This window comes from Hordeum vulgare, chromosome 6H, assembly GCF_904849725.1.
Source record: "Hordeum vulgare subsp. vulgare chromosome 6H, MorexV3_pseudomolecules_assembly, whole genome shotgun sequence".
NCBI lineage: Eukaryota > Viridiplantae > Streptophyta > Magnoliopsida > Poales > Poaceae > Hordeum > Hordeum vulgare.
Window position 1 is genome coordinate 547,529,050 of NC_058523.1, and position 17,427 is coordinate 547,546,476.

The window sequence follows — 17,427 nt, forward strand, 5'->3', positions numbered from 1 at the left end:
TCAATGTCTAAAAACTTGTATATTCCAAAATGGAAAGCCTACAGTTTACCACCCAACAAGAGCTAAGCACATTTCAACAGCATATAATAGGTCAGCATAAATAAAACAAATTAATCACCCAATAGCTCGAAAATCATAGTAACTGTCATTTCCATAGTCCTTCGTGACAGGTACTATACGTACTATCCACAAACCACGACACAAGTTGCCATTTCATGTAGTTGTTCTAAAAGACAAAGACTGAAACTAAACTAAACATCACTGGAGAAAGATATTAGCGTTATTTATGTTAAATACAATATCCTATAGGCACAAATCTCCCTTTCCGTGCATCACCAATCATCAGCACTGCCATTGCACCATGTAAGTTTCAATACATATCTGATCTCCATACGACCCAGCACTGGAGAGCACTGAACTAGAGGAAGAGAACGTACCTTCCTGCAGCCGCCTCGCCACAATCTGCCGCGTTGTCAGCTGGCCAACCACAGACAAACAAACCCTGTCAGCAACCGAAACCCACACGACACATCAAAACAATGGCAACATGAGCACGGAGCAGATGACCCACCGTCCCAGAGTCGTCGGCGGGCTGAGCCGGGTCATCGGGTGCAGGCGCCGTGGAGAGAGAGGGCGAGGGCCGCTTGGGGGCGGCGGGGCCGCGCGGGCGAGGTGGAGCGCAGGAACTTCCATGCGAAGACGAGGCGATAGTGAAGCCCGCGACGACGATCAAGGACCCTGCGCTGTGCGAGGTAAGTCAGCTAGGGTTAGGGTTGGGTGGGAGGAGGGGGAGGGGAGGGGAGGCCTACGGGGGGCGGGGTCGCTTACCTTGTGGCGGAAGAGGAGGGCGACGAGGTCGAAGATCCATCTGTTGAGGGCCCGGGCGACGCAGTGCACCAGCGAGACGACGTCCTGCTCGGCGGCGACGAGGCTAGTTATTGCCAGGCGACGCGGGGAGGGGGCCGGGCTCGGACTGCGCGGTGCGTGGGCTGATCAGGTGGGTGAGGGATCGCCGGATTGGCGGGGGAAGGAGGAGCAGGGAGCCGCCCGATGCACCGACGCTAATGTCGGGGCATGCAACAGTCGAGGGGCGAGGGGATCTGGTGAGGGGTGAGGGGAAGGAAGGCTGGCGGCGGGAGGGGTGGGAGGGGAGTCGAGGGGGACGGGTTTGGAGATAGGGTTAGGGTTAGGTTTGTGGGAAGGGTCTTTAGATCCTATTCACATTTTTATTTAGATAAATATGTGGGTGAATCTCAAGTCCGTATATATATTGGATTTACAAAATATGGACCCATATTGTTGTCTCTAGTTGTATTTTTTGATTGCCTCAAAGGAGTTGTAAAATATTTATTATTTCCCTCAAAAGAAAGCTATATTTTTTGGTTGTGTGTTGTGGGTGGAAACACTTTTCATTTAATTATGATAGTATTTAGCATTACATAAAAATTCACCCACATATTTTTTATTGTCATGTTTATGTTTTTATTGTCTAAAACACCAAGTTAAGGTACCCTATACCACCTTTCAAAAATATTTATCTAAATAGGGTCTACACATTATGAGATTAGCATGGGCTCATATATTTAATTTTGGTAATTATATTGTATTTTCTAATATATTTAGGATATTAAAATGAATAATTATAATTTATTGGTATTTATCTAATATAATTTACTTCATCCATATATGTATAAAACAAATTTTTGCTCTGTATACATGACACATAGGCAAAATTGGTGAGGTGTTCTCCAGTCACCTCCACGCATATGTATAACCTTATATTCAGTCATGGTAGCGCTGAAATATGATCATAAATAATGCAACGCACCTTAATGATCATTTTGTGCAATAGGATCATGACCTAATGGATGCAAAAGGTCATAAAGTTATGGGCTTTGGACCCTCTTAGACTTGCCATGACTAATTTTGGAATTTTGGTCATGGATCAATGATCAATTAAACCATCGTCCTTATTTTTGGTCATAATTGAGCATTTTTCTTGTAGTGAAAACTCGCAATTTTGGCCTATTATGTCCAGTTTTCTATCCTATTAGTCATTGATTCTGGGACCCGATGCGATCCGAACGTTTCGGGCACTCCACGGTCTGGTTATAGGGGACTCGTCAAAACTAGCATTTTTGGTCTATTCTGGCAGTTTTGTATGGCATTACTCACTCATTTTGGGTCCTGCTGCAATTCAAACGTGTGGGAACCTCGCGGTCCGGTTACGTGGAACTCGTCAAAACTTGAAGTTTTGGCCTATTTCAGCCAATTTTGTATGTTATTTGTCATTGAATTTGGGTCTCGTTGTGATCCGAACGTTTCGAGAACCTCGGGGTCCGGTTACGGGGAACTCATCAAAAATCGCAGTTTTGGCATATTCTGGCCAGTTTTGTATGCTATTACTCTCTGATTTTGGGTCCCGCTGTGATCCGAACATTTCGGGAACCCCGGGGTCCAGTTATGTTGAACTTGTCAAAACTCGAAGTTTTGGCCTATTGTGGCCAGTTTTGTATGCTATTATTCCCTCATTTTGGGCCCGCTGTGATCCGAAAGTTTCAGGAACCCGTGGGTTCGGTTACGGGGAACTCGTCAAAACTCGCAGTTTTGGCCTATTCCGGCGAGTTTTGTATGCTATTAGTCACTGATTTTGGTTCCCGCTGCGATTCGAACATTTCGGGAACCCCGGGTCCGGTTACGGGGAACTCATCAAACTCACGGTTTTGGCCTATTCTAGCCAATTTTGTATGCTATTACTCATTGATATTGGGTCCCACTGTGATTTGAACGTTTCGGGAATCTCGGGGTCCGGTTATGGGGAACTCGTCAAAACTCGCAGTTTTGGCCTATTCTGGCAAGTTTTCTATGCTATTAGTCACTGATTTTGTGTCCCTTTGTGATCCGAACGTTTCAGAAACCTCCTGGTCCAGTTACGGAGAACTCTTCAAAACATGCAGTTTTTGCCTATTACGACCAATTTTGCATGCTATTAGTCGCTGATTTTTCGTCCCGTTGTGATCCGAACGTTTTTGGAACCTCGAGGTCCGATTACGGGGAACTCGTCAAAACTCACAGTTTTGGCCTATTGCGGCCAGTTTTCTATCCTATTAGTCATTGATTCTGGGGCCCGATGCGATCCGAACATTTAGGGAACTCCATGGTCAAGTTATGGGGAACTCGTCAAAACTCGCAATTTTGGCCTATTCTAGCCAATTTTGTATGCTATTACTCACTGATTTTGGGTCCCGCTGTAATCCGAATGTTTCGGAACCCCGGGGTCCGGTTGCGTGGAACTCGTCAAAACTTGCAGGTTTGGCCTATTTCGGCCAGTTTTGTATGTTATTAGTCACTGATTTTGGGTCTCGCTGTGATCCGAACGTTTCGGGAACCCCAGGGTCCGGTTACGGGGAACTCGTCAAAAATCGCAATTTTGGCTTATTCTGGCCAGCTTTTTATGCTATTACTCAGTGATTTTGGGTCCCGTTGCGATCTGAGCGTTTCAGGAACCCCGGCGTCCGGTTACGTTGAACTCGTCAAAACTCGTAGTTTTGGCCTATTCTGGCATGTTTTCTATGATATTAGTCCCTCATCTTGGGTCCCGCTGTGATCCGGACGTTTCGGGAACCCCATGTCCGGTTATGGGGAACTCATCAAAACTCGCAGTTTTAGCCTATTCTGGCCAGTTTTGTATTCTATTACTCACTGATTTTGGGTCCCACTATGATTTCAACGTTTCGGGAACCTCGGGGTCCGGTTATGCGGAACTCTTTAAAACTCGCAGTTTTGGCCTATTACGACCACTTTCATATGCTATTAGTCACTCATTTTGGGTCCCGATGTGATCCGAATGTTCCGGGAACCCTTGGGTCCTGTTACGAGGAACTCGTCAAAACTCGCAGTTTTGGCCTATTCTGGCTAGTTTTGTACGCTATTAGTCACTGATTTTGGGTCCCGCTGTGATCCGAACGTTTTCGGAACCTCGGGGTCCGGTTACGGGGTACTCGTCAAAACTCGCAGTTTAGGCCTATTCCGGCAGTTTTCTATCCTACTAGTCACTGATTCTCGGACCCGATGCGGTTCGAAAGTTTCGAGAACTCCAGGGTCCGGTTATGGGTAACTCGTGAAAACTCGCAGTTGTGGCCTAGTCTGGCCAGTTTTGTATGCTATTACTCACTGATTTTGGGTCCCGCTCCAATCCAAACGTTTCGGGAACCCCCCTATCCAGTTACGGGGAACTCGTCAAAACTCACAGTTTTGATCTATTTTGGCCAGTTTTATATGCCATTACTCACTCATTTTGGGCCCCACTACGATCCGAACGTTTCGGAACCCCGGGGTCCGGTTACATGGAACTCGTCAAAACTTGCAGTTTTGGCCTATTTCGGCCGGTTTTGTATGTTACTAGTCACTGATTTTGGGTCCCGCTGTGATCCGAATGTTTCGGGAACCCCGGGGTCCGGTTATGGGGAACTTGTCAAAAATTGCAGTTTTGCCCTATTCTAGCCAGTTTTGTATGCTATTACTCAATGTTTCGGTTTTGTATGTTACTAGTCACTGATCTTGGGTCCCGCTGTGATCCGAATGTTTCGGGAACCCCGGGGTCCGGTTATGGGGAACTTGTCAAAAATTGCAGTTTTGCCCTATTCTGGCCAGTTTTGTATGCTATTACTCACTGATTTTGGGTCCCGCTGCGGTCCGAACGTTTCGAAACCCCGAGGTCCGGTTACGTGGAACTCGTCAAAACTTGTAGTTTTGGCCTATTTCGGCCAGTTTTATATGTTATTACTCATTGATTTTGGGTCCCGTTGTGATCCGAATGTTTCGGGAACCCCGGGGACCGGTTACAGGAAACTCGTCAATAATCGCAGTTTTGGCCTATTCTGGCCAATTTCGTATTCTATTACTCACTCATTTTGGGTCCCGTTGCGATCCGAATATTTCGGGAACCCCGGGGTCCGGTGACGTTGAACTCATCAAAACTCGCAGTTTTGGCCTATTATGGCCAGTTTTGTATGCTATTAGTTACTCATTTTGGGTCCCGCTGTGATCCGAATGTTTCGGGAACCCCTCATACGTCCAAAATGCATCACTATTTTGTATCATAATGTGTCTTTATTCATTGATATATTTCACATTATGATGATGTACTTATAGTGTTTTGGCTTATTTTACACAGTTTACAACTTTCCGGTGCCGAAACAGTAGACGCACGATTCAGCGGAGAAAATAGCACAAAGAGTTACCATATGAGAACATCTCCAACTGTGCAGAAAAATTGAGGGAAGGTGTTTCCGAATAGATCACGAACACAGGCCGAAGAAGGGCCGGACGGGGGCCATTGGGCACCCAGGTGACCTGCTGGCGCGGGCCACCCCTAGGTCGCGCCCAAAGGCCGCCTAGGTGGTGGGTCCCGCCTCCGGTGCTCTCCTTTGGCCTATATGATCCTCGTGACCTAAAAGTTACGGGGACAGAAGTTTTCCGGAGTTCCGCTGCCGCTCCGGGGCGGAAACCTACAAAGAAGAAAAGACCTTTCCGACAGGCAGGTTCCGCCGGGGAGAACATCTCCCGGAGGGGGAGATCGTCATCATCGTCATCACCATCGTCACGGGCATCGTCGATATCATCATCATCATCACCATCACCCTCAACACTAGCACCATCTCCATCTTCACCCCATCTTACTTTACCATCGCAATCGGAGTTGTACCTTGCACTATTCATCCCCTCTACTCTACCGGTGTTAATTACTCTTTTGTGATGAATGCTATTGAGTTTTTTGGAGAATTATTGTTATGACCAGATTGTTCATCATATTTTCATCACCTCTGATCATGATCTCTTTCATGTCTTGTGAGTAGTTGCTTTAGTTCTTGAGGACATGGGATAAGTCTAGTTGCTAGTAGTCATATGATGTTGAAGTAATATGTGTTGATTGATATTTAAGTTATGGAGTTATTCTTCTAGTGTTGTTATGTGAATGTAGACTACATAACACTTCGCCTTTTTAAGGACCTAGAGGAGTAGATCGTGTATAAAGAATGCTTATGGTGGGTTGCCGGAGTTACAGAAACCTGAACCCCAGTTCGCATACTTTTGCACGAGGGAGCATTGGACCCTAAAGCTTGTTGCTATGGTTACACTTTGCCTTAATTTCTCTCTTGTATTTGCGGACGCTTGCAAGAGAGATTAATCATAAGAGTGTACTTGTCTTAGTCTAGACGATGCACTAGTTAATATCCACCCACATAACACTTATCAATACAAAACATAGTACTAGACAGAATATGGCGAAAACACTTGACTATTTGTCCCGTGTGTTCTCAGGAATGCCTTAGTATTTATAAGTTTAGACCCTCGGCTCATCCTTTGTGTTCAAAAGGATTGGGCCACTTGCTGCACCTCGGCACAATTTACTTTCCTTGCATTTATTTCCTTGTTGCTTACACCAGAAAACCGATAAAAAGTTACCTTTCAGTACTTGCAGTTATTCCTTGCTCAAGATCGCTTGTCAATACCTTCTGCTCCTCGTTGGGTTCGACACTCTTAATTATTAAAAAGTCTATGATAGATCCCCTACACTTGTGGGTCATCAGGACCATTTTCTGGCACCGTTGCTGGGGAGTGTAGCGCTATTGGTAAGCGAAATTGGTAAGGGGACCTTTACGTTGTACGTGTTGTTTTTATTTTACTATTTCCGCTTTTTGTCCCTATGGACAACTGTGCTCTGGGTTTGTTGCTTGTGGGGAACCGCCCCAACGCTAATACCATTTGAGTTTCCTCTGATATCTTATATGCATGATTTCGTATCCTTGTAATTCTCTTCAAGTTGTGGGTTTTGTTTGGTCAACTTGATCTATAATTCTTGCAATGGGAGAAGTGCTTGGTTTTGGGTTCATACCATGCGGTGTCCTCACCCAGTGACAGAAGGGGTAGCGTGTTGGAATTATGCCCTAGAGGCAATAATAAATATAGTTATTATTATAATTCCTGTATCAAGATAATCGTTTATTATCCATGCTATAATTGTATTGAATGAAGACTTATATACATGTGTGGATACATAGACAAAACACTGTCCCTAGCAAGCCTCTAGTTGGCTAGCCAGTTGATCAAAGATAGTCAGTGTCTTCTGATTATGAACAAGGTGTTGTTGCTTGACAACTAGATCACGTCATTAGGAGAATCACGTGATGGACTAGACCCAAAACTAATAGACGTAGCATGTTGATCGTGTCATTTTGTTGCTACTGTTTTCTGCGTGTCAAGTATTTGTTCTTATGACCATGAGATCATATAACTCACTCACACCGGAGGAATACATTGTGTGTATCAAACGTCGCAACGTAACTGGGTGACTATAAAGATGCTCCACAGGTATCTCCGAAGGTGTTCGTTGAGTTAGTATGAATCGAGACTCGGATTTGTCACTCCGTGTGACGGAGAGGTATCTCGGGGCCCACTCGGTAATACAACATCACACACAAGCCTTGCAAGCAATGTGACTTAGTGTAAGTTACGGGATCTTGTATTACGGAACGAGTAAAGAGACTTGCCGGTAAACGAGATTGAAATAGGTATGCGGATACTGACAATCGAATCTCGGGCAAGTAACATACCGAAGGACAAAGGGAATGACATACGGGATTATATGAATCCTTGGCACTGAGGTTCAAACGATAAGATCTTCGTAGAACATGTAGGATCCAATATGGGCATCCAGGTCCCGCTATTGGATATTGACCGAGGAGTCTCTCGGGTCATGTCTACATAGTTCTCGAACCCGCAGGGTCTGCACACTTAAGGTTCGACGTTGTTTTATGCATATTTGAGTTATATGGTTAGTTACCGAATGTTGTTCGGAGTCCCGGATGAGATCACGGACGTCACGAGGGTTTCCGGAATGGTCCGGAAACGAAGATTGATATATAGGATGACCTCATTTGATTACCGGAAGGTTTTCGGAGTTACCGGGAATATACCGGGAATGACGACTGGGTTCTGGGTGTTCACCGTGGGGGTAACCCACCTCGGGGAAGCCCATAGGCCTTGGGGGTGGCGCACCAGCCCTTAGTGGGCTGGTGGGACAGCCCAAGAAGGCCCTATGCGCCATAGGAAGAAAATCAAAGAGAAAAGAAAAAAAAGGAGGTGGGAAAAGGGGGAAGGACTCCTCCTTCCAAACCTAGTTGGACTCGGTTTGGAAGGGGAGGATTGCCCCCCTTGGCTCGGCCGAACCCCTTGGGGGTCATTGGACCCCAAGGCAAGGCTCCCCCTCTTCCCCCTATATATACGGAGGTTTTAGGGCTGATTTGAGACAACTTTGCCATGGCAGCCCGACCACATATCTCCACGGTTTTACCTCTAGATCGCGTTTCTGCGGAGCTCGGGCGGAGCCCTGCTGAGATAAGATCACCACCAACCTCCGGAGCGTCGTCACGCTGCCGGAGAACTCATCTACCTCTCCGTCTCTCTTGCTGGATCAAGAAGGCCGAGATCATCGTCGAGCTGTACGTGTGTTGAACGCGGAGGTGCCGTCCGTTCGGCACTAGATCGTGGGACTGATCGCGGGACGGTTCACGGGGCGGATCGAGGGACGTGAGGACGTTCCACTACATCAACCGCGTTCACTAACGCTTCTGATGTGCGATCTACAAGGGTACGTAGATCGAATAGCCCCTCTCGTAGATGGGCATCACCATAATAGGTCTTTATGTGCGTAGGAAAATTTTTGTTTCCCATGCGACGTTCCCCAACAATGGTATCAGAGCTAGGTTCATGCGTAGAAGTCTTCTCGAGTAGAACACAAAAGTTTTTGTGGGCGGTGATGTGTGTTTTTCTGCCCTCCTTAGTCTTTTCTTGATTCCGCGGTATTGTTGGATTGAAGCGGCTTGGACCGACATTACTCGTACGCTTACGAGAGACTGGTTTCATCGCTACGAGTAACCCCGTTGCTCAAAGATGACTGGCAAGTGTCAGTTTCTCCAACTTTAGTTGAATCGGATTTGACCGAGGAGGTCCTTGGATGAGATTAAATAGCAACTCATATATCTCCATTGTGGTGTTTGCGTAAGTAAGATGCGATCCTACTAGATACCCATGGTCACCACGTAAAACATGCAACAACAAAATTAGAGGACGTCTAACTTGTTTTTGCACGGTATGCTTGTGATGTGATATGGCCAACGATGTGATGTGATATATTGGATGTATGAGATGATCATGTTGTAATAGATAATATCGACTTGCACGTCGATGGTACGGCAACCGGCAAGAGCCATAGGGTTGTCTTTAAACAAACGTTTGTGCTTGCAGATGCGTTTACTTTTTTGCTAGGATGTAGCTTTTTTGCTAGTAATAGCATGAGTAGCATGACAGCCCCGATGGCGACACGTTGATGGAGATCATGGTGTGGCACCGGTGACAAGAAGATCATGTCGGTGCTTTAGTGATGGAGATCAAGGAGCACGTGATGATGGTCATATCATGTCACTTATGAATTGCATGTGATGTTAATCCTTTTATGCACCTTATTTTGCTTAGAAAGACGGTAGGATTATGAGGTGATCTCTCACTAAAATTTCAAGACAAAATTGTGTTCTCCCCGACTGTGCACCGTTGCTACAGTTCGTCATTTCGAGACACCACGTGATGATCGGGTGTGATAGACTCAACGTTCACATACAACGGGTGCAAAACAGTTGCGCACGCAGAACACTCGGGTTAAGCTTGACGAGCCTAGCATGTGCAGACATGGCCTCGGAACACATGAGACCGAAAGGTCGATCATGAATCATATAGATGATATGATTAGCATAGGGATGCTTACCACTGAAACTATACTCAACTCACGTGATGGTCGGACTTGAGCTAGTGTAAGTGGATCATGAACCACTCAAATGACTAGAGAGATGTACTTTTTGAGTGGGAATTTAGCGAGTAATTTGATTAAGTTAAACTCTAATTATCTTGAACATAGTCTAAGTCCACTTTGAATATATTTGTGTTGTAGATCATGGCTCACGCGACAGACACCCTGAATTTTAATACGTTCCTAGAGAAAACTAAGTTGAAAGATGATGGAAGCAACTTTGTAGACTGGGCTCGTAATCTTAAGCTAATATTACAAGCTGGGAAGAAGGATCATGTCCTTAATGCTGCGCTAGGAGATGAACCACCCGCTACGGCTGATCAGGATGTTAAGAACGCTTGGTTAGCACGTAAGGAGGACTACTCAGTAGTTCAATGTGCAGTCTTGTATGGCTTAGAACCGGGACTTCAACGTCGCTTTGAGCGTCATGGAGCATTTGAGATGTTCCAGGAGTTGAAGTTTATCTTTCAGAAGAACGCCCGGATCGAGAGGTATGAGACCTCCGATAAATTCTATGCTTGCAAGATGGAGGAGAACTCATCTGTCAGTGAACATGTGCTCAAAATGTCTGGGTACTCAAACCGTCTAGCTGAGCTGGGGATTGAACTCCCGCAAGAGGCTATCACTGATAGAATCCTTCAATCACTGCCGCCAAGCTATAAAGGCTTTGTGTTGAACTACAACATGCAAGGGATGAACAAGTCACCCGGCGAGTTGCTTGCGATGCTGAAAGTCGCACAGTCTGAACTCCATAAAGAGCATCAAGTGTTGATGGTGAATAAGACCACTAGTTTCAAGAGAAACGGCAAAGGCAAGAAGGGTAATTCAAAGAAGAGCGGCAAGCCTGTTGCCAATCCGACAAAGAAACCCAAAGCTGGACCTAAGCCAGAAACAGAGTGTTACTATTGCAAGGGTATGGGTCACTGGAAGCGCAATTGCCCCAAGTATCTGGCAGATAAGAAGGCGTCCAAAGAAAAATCAGGTATATTTGATGTGTACTTAACCGGCTCTCGTAGTAGTGTCTGGGTATTCGATACCGGTTCTGTTGCTCATATTTGCAACTCGAAATGGGAACTGCGGAATAGACGAAGGCTGGCGAAAGATGAAGTGACGATGCGCGTAGGAAATGGTTCCAAGGTTGATGCAATCGCCGTCGGCACAGTTTCACTTCAGTTACCATCAGGATTAGTTATGAACTTGAATCATTGTTATTTAGTGCCTGCGTTGAGCATGAACATTATATCTGGATCTTGTTTATTGCGAGACGGTTACTCTTTTAAGACAGAGAATAATGGTTGTTCTATTTCTATGAGTAACATCTTTTATGGTCATGCACCCAATGTGAGAGGATTGTTCATATTGAATCTTGATAGCAATACACACATACATAACATTGAGACCAAAAGAGTTAGAGTTAACAATGATAGCGCCATATTTTTGTGGCACTGTCGCTTAGGTCATATTGGTGTAAAGCGCATGAAGAAACTCCATGCCGATGGACTTTTGGAGTCACTTGACTTTGATTCACTTGACACGTGCGAACCATGCCTCATGGGCAAGATGACTAAAACTCCGTTCTCCGGAACAATGGAGCGTGCAAGTGACTTGTTGGAAATCATACATACCAATGTGTGCGGTCCGATGAGCGTGGAGGCACGCGGCTGATATCGTTATTTTCTCACCTTCACTGACGATTTGAGTAGATATGGTTATGTCTACTTAATGAAGCACAAGTCTGAAACATTTGAAAAGTTCAAGCAATTTCATAGTGAAGTTGAAAATCATCGTAACAAGAAGATCAAGTTCCTACGGTCTGACCGTGGGGGTGAATATCTGAGTTTCGAGTTTGGTGCTCACTTAAGACAATGTGGAATTGTTTCACAGTTGACACCGCCTGGAACACCACAGCGTAATGGTGTGTCCGAACGTCGTAATCGTACTTTATTAGAGATGGTGCGATCTATGATGTTTCTTACCGATTTGCCGTTATCGTTTTGGGGTTATGCATTAGAAACAACTGCATTCACTTTAAATAGGGCACCATCAAAATCCGTTGAGACGACACCATACGAACTGTGGTATGGCAAAAGGCCAAAGTTGTCGTTTCTTAAAGTTTGGGGATGTGATGCTTATGTCAAAAAGCTTCAGCCTGAAAAGCTGGAACCCAAAGCGGAAAAGTGCATCTTCATAGGTTACCCAAAAGAGATAGTTGGGTACACCTTCTATCTCAAATCCGAGGGCAGAGTGTTTGTTGCTAAAAACGGAGCTTTTCTCGAGAAGGAGTTTCTCTCGATAGAATTGAGTGGGAGGAAGATAGAACTTGATGAGGTTGTCGAACCTCTCATCCCTCTAGATGGTGGCGCAGGGCAAGGGGAAACCTCTGTCGTTGCGACACCTGTTGAGGAGGAAGTTAATGATGATGATCATGAAACTCCGGTTCAAGTTTTTGTCGAACCACGCAGGTCGACGAGACCACGTGCTACTCCAGAGTGGTACGGTAATCCCGTCTTGTCAATCATCTTGTTAGACAACAATGAACCTGCAAATTATGAAGAAGCAATGGTGGGCCCAGATTCCAACAAATGGCTAGAAGCCATGAAGTCCGAGATAGGATCCATGCATGAGAACAAAGTGTGGACTTTGGAAGTACTACCTGAGGGCCGCAAGGCTATTCAGAACAAATGGATCTTTAAGAGGAAGACGGACGCTGACGGCAATGTGACCGTTTATAAAGCTCAACTTGTGGCAAAGGGTTTTTCACAAGTTCAAGGAGTTGACTACGATGAGACATTCTCACCCGTAGCGATGCTTAAGTCTGTCAGAATCATGTTAGCAATAGCTGCATTTTTCGATTATGAAATCTGGCAGATGGATGTCAAAACGGCGTTCCTTAACGGTTTCCTTAAGGAAGAGTTGTATATGATGCAACCCGAAGGTTTTGTCGATCCTAAGAATGCTAACAAAGTGTGCAAGCTCCAGCGATCCATTTATAGACTGGTGCAAGCATCTCGGAGTTGGAACAAACGCTTTGATGATGTCATCCAAGCATTTGGGTTTATACAAGTGGTTGGAGAATCTTGTATTTACAAGAAAGTGAGTGGGAGCTCTGTGGCGTTTCTAATATTATATGTGGATGACATATTGCTGATTGGAAACAACGTAGATTTTTTGGAGAGCATAAAGGATTACTTGAATAAAAGTTTCTCTATGAAGGACCTAGGAGAAGTTGCTTACATTCTAGGCATTAAGATCTACAGGGATAGATCAAAACGCCTGATAGGACTTTCAAAAAGCACATACCTTGATAAAGTTTTGAAGAGGTTCAAAATGGAATAGTCCAAGAAAGGGTTCTTACCAGTTTTACAAGGTACGAGATTGAGTAAGACTCAGTGCCCAGCAACTGATGAGGATAGAGAGCATATGAGCACCGTCCCCTATGCTTCAGCCATAGGTTCTATCATGTATGCAATGTTGTGCACTAGGCCGGACGTTAGCCTGGCCATAAGTATGGCAGGTAGGTTCCAGAGTAATCCAGGAGTGGATCACTAGACGGCGGTCAAGAATATCCTGAAGTACCTGAAAAGGACTAAGGAGATGTTTCTCGTGTATGGAGGTGACGAAGAGCTCGCCGTAAAAGCTTACGTCGATGCAAGCTTTGACACAGATCCGGACGACTCTAAGTCGCAAACCGGATACGTATTTATTCTTAATGGGGGTGTGGTAAGCTGGTGCAGTTCCAAGCAGAGCGTCGTAGCAGATTCTACATGTGAAGCGGAGTACATGGCTGCCTCGGAGGCAGCTAAGGAGGGTGTCTGGATGAAGCAGTTCATGACGGATCTTGGAGTGGTGCCAAGCGCACTGAATCCAATAACCTTGTTCTGTGACAACACGGGTGCCATTGCCCTAGCAAAGGAACCACGGTTTCACAAGAAGTCCAGACACATCAAACGACGCTTCAACCTCATCCGCGACTACGTCGAAGGGGAGGACGTAAATATATGCAAAGTGCACACGGATCTGAATGTAGCAGACCCGCTGACTAAACCTCTTCCACGGGCAAAGCATGATCAACACCAGAACTGTATGGGTGTTAGATTTATTACAATGTAATTCGCATGATGATGTGAGGGCTAGATTATTGACTCTAGTGCAAGTGGGAGACTGTTGGAATTATGCCCTAGAGGCAATAATAAATATAGTTATTATTATAATTCCTGTATCAAGATAATCGTTTATTATCCATGCTATAATTGTATTGAATGAAGACTTATATACATGTGTGGATACATAGACAAAATACTGTCCCTAGCAAGCCTCTAGTTGGCTAGCCAGTTGATCAAAGATAGTCGGTGTCTTCTGATTATGAACAAGGTGTTGTTGCTTGACAACTGGATCACGTCATTAGGAGAATCACGTGATGGACTAGACCCGAACTAATAGACGTAGCATGTTGATCGTGTCATTTTGTTGCTACTGTTTTCTGTGTGTCACGTATTTGTTCCTATGACCATGAGATCATATAACTCACTGACACCGGAGGAATACTTTGTGTGTATCAAACGTCGCAACGTAACTGGGTGACTATAAATATGCTCTACAGGTATCTCCGAAGGTGTTCGTTGAGTTAGTATGGATCGAGACTGGGATTTGTCACTCCGTGTGACGGAGAGGTATCTCGGGGCCCACTCGGTAATACAACATCACACACAAGCCTTGCAAGCAATGTGACTTAGTGTAAGTTATGGGATCTTGTATTACGGAACGAGTAAAGAGACTAGCCGGTAAACGAGATTGAAATAGGTATGCGGATACTGACGATCGAATCTCGGGCAAGTAACATACCGAAGGACAAAGGGAATGACATACGGGATTATATGAATCCTTGGCACTGAGGTTCAAACGATAAGATCTTTGTAGAATATGTAGGATCCAATATGGGCATCCAGGTCCCTCTATTGGATATTGACCGAGGAGTCTCTCGGGTCATGTCTACATAGTTCTCGAACCCGCAGGGTCTGCACACTTAAGGTTCGACGTTGTTTTATGCGTATTTGAGTTATATGGTTGGTTACCGAATGTTGTACGGAGTCCCGGATGAGATCACGGACGTCACGAGGGTTTCCGGAATGGTCCGGAAACGAAGATTGATATATAGGATGACCTCATTTGATTACCGGAAGGTTTTCGGAGTTACCGGGAATGTACCGGGAATGACGAATGGGTTCCGGGTGTTCACCGGGGGGGTAACCCACCCCGGGGAAGCCCATAGGCCTTGGGGTGGCGCACCAGTCCTTAGTGGGCTGGTGGGACAGCCCAAGAAGTCCCTATGAGCCATAGGAAGAAAATCAAAGAGAAAAGAAAAAAAAAGAGGAGGTGGGAAAGGGGGGAAGGACTCCTCCTTCCAAACCTAGTTGGACTCGGTTTGGAAGGGGAGGATTGCCCCCCTTGGCTCGGCCGAACCCCTTGGGGGTCCTTGGACCCCAAGGCAAGGCTCCCCCTCTTCCCCCTATATATACGGAGGTTTTAGGGCTGATTTGAGACAACTTTGCCACGGCAGCCCGACCACATATCTCCACGGTTTTACCTCTAGATCGCGTTTCTGCGGAGCTCGGGCGGAGCCCTGCTGAGATAAGATCACCACCAACCTCCAAAGCGCCGTCACGCTGCCGGAGAACTCATCTACCTCTCCGTCTCTCTTGCTGGATCAAGAAGGCCGAGATCATCGTCGAGCTGTACGTGTGCTGAACGCGGAGGTGTCGTCCGTTCGGCACTAGATCGTGGGACTGATCGTGGGACGGTTCGCGGGGCGGATCGAGGGACGTGAGGACGTTCCACTACATCAACCGCGTTCACTAACGCTTCTGCTGTGCGATCTACAAGGGTACGTAGATCGAATATCCCCTCTCGTAGATGTACATCACCATGATAGGTCTTCGTGTGCGTAGGAAATTTTTTGTTTCCCATGCGACGTTCCCCAACATAGTGAGGCACGTATCGTGTTGTTGCCATCAAGGGTAAAAAGATGGGGTTTATATCTATTGCATGAATTTATCCCTCTACATCATGTCATCTTGCTTAAGGCGTTACTCTATTTGTTATGAACTCAATACACGAGATGCATGCTGGATAGCAGTCGATGTGTGGAGTAATAGTAGTAGATGCAGACAGTATCGGTCTACTTGTCTCGGACGTCATGCCTATATGTATGATCATTGCCTTAGATATCGTCATGACATTGCGCGGTTCTATCAATTGCTCGATAGTAATTCGTTCACCCACGTAATACTTGCTATCTTGAGAGAAGCCTCTAGTGAACACTATGGCCCCCGGTCTACTTCACATCATATTTTCAGCTCTACACTTTTACTTTGTTGCACTTTCCACCTTCAGATCTCACCTTCAATTAATTGTGAATGGATTGATGTAGTGCCCCAAGTGTAAACCTTCCCTATTTTGGAACCTATTGCAAGTGGGTCCACCTTGTCAGAGATTTGATGTTATCATTTGTGCCATGATTCCATGTGTGTCACCTTGTTTTGGTTTCCCTTTGCATGCATGCATCCCATCCATCCTATGTCTTGTGTTTGTGCCTTTGTGAATCCATGTGTGTTTGTGGTGTGATGAATATGTCATGTGTTGTTAGTGCATGTGAGTTATGGAGTGGTGCAATTGCTAGTAGGAACTATGTGGTTTGCATAGGCTTCAAACCATCTCCCTCTTTTCATCTCAAGACCAATATTTACTTGATCCATCCTTGTTTTAAAAATGTTCATGATTTGGTATATTTTGTGGTGGATGTCTAGATGTGTTTTTGCTGTTTTGGAACTTGGTTTGTGAGGTGCAATTATTCACAAAACAGAGGATCTAATTCTGTTTTGTGAAATAATTACTTGCTCCTAAAAATCTTGTTTTGTTTTATTTATATAGGTCATATTTTCCTATGACAAGGGGGTATTTTTCTGTTGATTTACCCCCAGTAGTTTTTGCCTTGTTTATTTTTTTCTTTCTGGACTTTCTTTTAAATAGAAGAGGCCGCAGGGTTCCCTTTCTTTTAAATCGCTCTAGAGGGCTTCCTCTCTTTTCCCTGGCAGCCCATCTACCCCCTCCCTCGTGCGTAGGAGCCCAGTCCCACGACACCTCCTTCCTCCTATGACGTCGTTCCCTCCCAGTGCTCACCTTTTTGTTAGTAGCCGAGAGACCGAGAGAGATGACGCCGTTGCACAAATGTCGAGGGGCCCAATATAACCTGGGTGTCCGTGCCTCCCCCCTCCTCCTAGGGTTCCTCCTCTTCCCAGTTCGCCGCCGCCACCTCACTTCCTTCCCTTTTCTCTTCTCCCGTCGGCACGTGAGTCTCTGTAGGTTTAGACCGAGAGAGAGCAGCTCCTCGCCGGCGTCCGCCGTGCTCCCGTCTCCGTTCGCCGTCGTCGCCACGTACGAGAGCTCGGGTGGATCCCCGCGATCCATCCCCAGTGCTAGGAGCCCCGGGGACCGACTGCTTCGACGGCCCCGAGCTCGTCAAGGGCGCGCCCACGGTGTCCCCTTCTTCTTCCTCTCCGACCTTC

The 17,427-nt window shown here is 45.9% G+C and overlaps 1 pseudogene; it reads right to left on the reverse strand.

The window, feature by feature from the left end:
* Nucleotides 1–332: 332 nt before the first annotated feature.
* On the reverse strand, nt 333–1,790 carry LOC123405839 (annotated as a pseudogene).
* Between the last annotated feature and the right edge of the window lie 15,637 nt (nt 1,791–17,427).